The sequence below is a fragment of the Stomoxys calcitrans genome, chromosome 5 (genome assembly GCF_963082655.1).
Source record: "Stomoxys calcitrans chromosome 5, idStoCalc2.1, whole genome shotgun sequence".
Classification (NCBI taxonomy): Eukaryota; Metazoa; Arthropoda; class Insecta; order Diptera; family Muscidae; genus Stomoxys; species Stomoxys calcitrans.
The window spans coordinates 161669371-161674840 of NC_081556.1; positions in this window are offsets into that span (position 1 = coordinate 161669371).

Sequence of the window (5470 nt, forward strand, 5' to 3'; positions counted from 1 at the left end):
TATTAACTTTTCCTTAAAATCAATAAAATATCTCAAATTACCATTTGTCCATGGAGTTATATTTCCCAGGTCGTCTATATGATTTAGTAGTTGTAGATTTCTCTATGCAATTTTGAATTAAATAGAATAATCAAATAACTCATATTAACTGATGGGTCACCATTTATATCAAGCTTCGGCAGCTCTTGATCCTCAATGGCAGCCCCAACACAGATATACAAAATATTATGGTCGGACAATCCACATTCCACTGAAGCAATTCCCGAAGTCCCTTAAAGTTCATATATACGTCATCAATTGTTATGCGTTATCAAGGTATGGCAGTTAGCTATGGTATCTAACAGTACATCAGATGTATGCTGATCCAATAAATCAATATTGGTATCCCAACGAAAAAACATGGGCACCTTTCACAATAAAGCTAGCTATGGTATCTAACAGTACATCAGATGTATGCCCATCCAATAAATCAATATTGGTATCCCAACGAAAAAACATGAGCACCTTCCACAATTCTGTGATCTATAGATGAAAAAAATTTTATTGGTTCCCCACACCATTTCACATCATTCAGAAGTATTTGTATGCAGTCGATAGAATCTTTACTTTCATATAAAATTGTATCAAACTCTGTATAATTTCTGACGTAAATAGACATACCTCCATACCCATCCGCTCTACAACAATATTCTGCTCTGTAACCAGATAGAGAATAAATTTGAGATATATCATCGTTACACCAGGTTTCCTGTACAGCAATAACACAAGGTAGCTTAGGCATATTTGAAAGTAAAGTTTTGAATTTATTAAATGAAGATAAACTACGCATATTTCTTGGAATTATATTAAAAGGAGTATTTTCTGTATCCTGGAAATAATTTTTAAACGATGAAAATTCAGCAAAATACGTATTCAACATAAAAAAGAAATAAAATTTATATTTCAATAAAAATAAACTGTAGCAAAAGAAAATTAGTATTATTTCCGAATTATAAAAGAGTAGCGGGGCGATATGTCTAGCTACCGACATAGACTAGTAGTGATTAGTATGTTTTGTTTATTACAGTAACTTTGCGAATTACATGCATTGGGGAAGAAACCCAACAGAAACCAATTTAACGAGGCCGTAATGCCATTAATATGCATATTTTGTTCATAAATAAGATTAATTTTGCGTTTAAAAATTAAAAAAAAGTAGTTGAAAAACTGCTTGTGGGGGAGTTTTATCTTCTACATATAGAACATATTTATCAAAATTTCGAGCGGCTAGACTTTTTCAAAATCGACAGTCATAACAGTGCTGTTGAGTCTGTAAAATTTTCAAATTCATTTAAATACTGATTGAAAGAACTTACTGACTAGACCACTAAATTTTTTTCTTTTTGTCACTCGATTCGTTCGCCAATTCACTGAAAACAGCTGTTATCCCTTTATAAAATCAGATGTTTTCAATGAATCGAAGAACTAATCAAGTGACGAAAAGAAAAAAAAAAATGCGGTTTAGACGGTTATTGTTTAATTGAAAAATAAAATATTTTCAATCACATTTATATGTATGTATATATGGAATTTTTTAGGATTCAATTAAAAAAATGATTGAGCCCATTAATTTTTTGATTGCAAATGACAAAAATTTCAATCACAATCGTAGTTGGAAAAAAGTTCAGATTCAATTAAAAAAAATTTTTGAATTAATTAATTTTTTAATCGAAAATTACAAAACTTCAATCCCGGTCTAAATTGAAAAAAGTTCAGGCATTGAAAATTTCCTAAAATTTGTAATTGAAAAAACTGCATTCAATTTACATAATGAAAATTTCCTAAAATTTCAACACGATTGTAATTGAAAAAACTGCATTCAATTTACATAATGAATTTTCTAATTGAAAACATTGTTCGTGGTATTTTTTTCTATGCAGGTTTTATTTTATAAACTCACATACATACTTAACACAAAAAAAAAAATCATAAGCTCACCCGAGCCAAAAATAAGATACCCACAACCATAGATATATTTCCATCTGGAGATCGGTGCATAATAAAAATACATACAACTAAGATTTGGTGTGGACCGTATTAGAAAAGGATGTAGAAAGGTCAATACTACTACCCAATTATCCAAACTTCACACAAATCGATTAAAAGATAAGCTATATAGATGGTCTCTCTACAACGCATTTATTAAAAAATTCCTAAAACCTTAAATTGCGCGATCGCTCTATGTTGCAGCTTTATCGAAATATGATACGATTTAGACCATTTTTGAATACAAGGAGATCCGATTTAACGCATTGTTTGGAAATTTCGAATAAATTTGGGTAAAAAAATAATCTGTACCAAGTTTCGGCTCCTAATTTGAAGAGGCTGCGGCGTCATTATATCAGTTAAGGCAAATTTTTCTGATTTTCTCAACAGGATTCGAATCCGGGGATTGAAATTGATTAGCGGACTTGTAACTTTCGAAGATTGGCCTACTTACTTAAATTGGCTATGACGAACGTAGAATACACCAAGTTTCGAGGTGTCTCCCACCACTTGATCTTTCAATCGGGCTCTTGTTCGTCCCGGCTTGCATCTATCACCGTGATCGCCTTCAAAAGTCTTCTTTGCTGGGGCTTCTTCATCCATTCTAAAAACACGACCTAGCCAACGCAACCGTTGTATCGTCGATATACAGCTCGTGGTTCATACGACGCTTATTTTCTCCATTAGCGCAAATTGATCTATATATGTTACGAAGGATTTTTTTCTCAAGTACCGCCGCATCTGCTTTCGCAAGTATCCATACTTCGGAGCCATACAACAGCTCAGTTAGTATCAGTGTATTGTATAATGTAATTATCGTCTATCGAGAGGTGGCCTTGCTCCTCAGCTGCTTGCTCAGTCCAAAGTAGCATCTGTTGGCCAATATTATTTTATTTCCAAACTGGTGTCTTTTGTTTCGATTACGGCGGTGCCGAGGCTGCAGATACTCCTTCTGGTGACTGACCCATAATATCGATGTAGTCGGCATAGGCGTGTCTTGTGAGTAGTGTCCCATGCCTATTCACACCTGCATCTGTATAAGCTTCTTCAGCAGCATATTAAAGAGATCACCCGATTCCCTCTCTGAAACAGCGAGTGTTATTATGCAGAGTCTTATCAGTTTAGCAGGGATACCAAACTCAGACGTTGCTTGAAATTTCTTTGAATGTATAAGGCTATCAAAGACTGCAAATATCATAAACTTTCAATGAAAATTGACTTTGGGACAAAACAACAGTGTGCAACAGACGCAATATAGCCTTACAAATAGTAGCGTCTTTAAATTTTAAGTTATTATACTCTCTACAATAGAATGGGGTATACTAGTTTCGTCATTCCGTTTGCAACACCTCGAAATATTCGTCGTATTTGTGATCGTCATGACTTTTAAGTGGATCTAGCCATGTCCTTCCGTCTGTCTGTCGAAAGCCAGCTTACTTTCGAAGGAGTAAAGCTAGGCGCGTAAAATTTTGCACAATTTTGCACTCCTTTAAGTGTAGGTCGGTTGGGATTGTAAATGGGCTATATCGGTCCATGTTTTGATATAGCTCCCATATAAACCGATATTGGATTTTGACTTCTTGAGCCCCTAGTGGCGCAATTCTTACCCGATTTGAATTAAATTTTGCATGAGGTGTTTTAGTAATGCAACAACTGTGCTAAGTATGGTTCAAATCGGTCCATACCCTCATGTAGCTACCATATAAACCGATTTGGGATCTTGACTTCTTTAGCCTCTAAAGGGCCCGGCCGAACTAACTACGCTTTTACTTTTTTTAGGTTGAGATACTAAATTAAAAAAAAAAAATCAAAAAATAATAATTTGACAGTTACCTGTGAATTAAAATAAGAATCAGTCAGCGATCGAAATTTGAAACGGATGGTGTTGTCCGTTAGTAAAAAGGAAATTAAATTTAATGGTAGCATCTGTATTTTAAAGTTTTGGGTATTTGGATCGTTTTCATTGCTTAAATCCTACGAATAATGAAAAATCTTAAACTTTTGGCCGACTATTTTTTGTTTGTGTAACCTTAATGGATCTTAATGATAGCTACTGCAGGCAGGAGCATCGCCACGGGCAGGTTTTTCTCCACAATTGAGATGAAGAAAGACCAAGATAAGTCAAAAGCCATCAGAACCGATGCTTGGTAACCAACATTGTCAATGAAACAAAACAGAAAAAAACTCGTTAACCATAAATAAACCGAAAATACTTCTAGAAATTAGAACCCTATATTCGAATTTTAGAGCGAATATATCGTGTAAATATGTTGTTTGAAATATATGTCTCAGCAAAAAAAAAAAAAAAAAACAAAAAAATCGGTGTATTAAAATAATTCTCTAAAAAGAAACTATTAGAACCTGAGTTCCTAATTTCAGAAAGTAACATGGACTAAAAAGGCACCTTATACCTTCTCAACAGCTTGAGTTTGTGAGACTTTGATTTCCGAGAGTCCACAGTAGTGACTTTTAACCAGTAAAATGGGTTAGTTGACCTATAATACAATAGTCAACCCCTAAACCTATTTGAATAACTACAAGAAAATACTTGAAACTAATACAAATGACCCTTTGGCACATTCACTTCGACATGCATACATACATATGTACATATGTATGCGTCGGTAGCACTTGAATTGCATTAATAATTTTTATAATTTGCAGCTAATTACCGGCGACTATCACTAATAGGCTCACAACTACACGCAATTGGAATGTTCGCATATGTATGTGTAGTTGATTGATGCGGATGAGCAGAGCAAATAGGAAAACAAGTGAGTCCACAAAAGTGACAACAAATGCTGTTCCTTCATTACAAATTGGTCACTTAAAGCAGTTCATTTGGGCTGTTATTAATGAGTGGGCGTGGCATTGTTCTATGATGTAGCAATTGCACAAAAAGGAGACACTTGACGACGACGTGTATGGAAATGTGTGTGTGTGTGTGTGTCACTGTGTATGTGCATATGAATACATATGGATGTGAGTTAGGTTGTACTGTATGTACATGTCATCGTCGTCGTTGTCGTCGTCCCATTACGATGCGAATCATGCGGAACGCAATTAACCAAACAAGATTTCTTCGCAACACTTACTCGAACGACCGAACAATCATCGTCGTACAAGCAGAAAATGACACAACAAACAATAATTCATGATACCACTGCCAACTACAACAACGACTACACCAACAATAAAACATTCAATACACAGAAAACGAGGGGGCCCGGACAACGGCAATCAGCACCGACATCCACCGTCAACATAATTAGCCACGAAACTTCCTCATTCGCTCTCACACGGGCATAAGCGACCTCTCTGTCTCGCGTGCACACATGCAAGCATACGGCTCTTCCATTCGCTGGCGTATTGGCATGCGCCATATTGAATTTGTAATCGAGAGGCGGGACCACAACTTTGTGCGTGACAATCAAATACGGCCGAC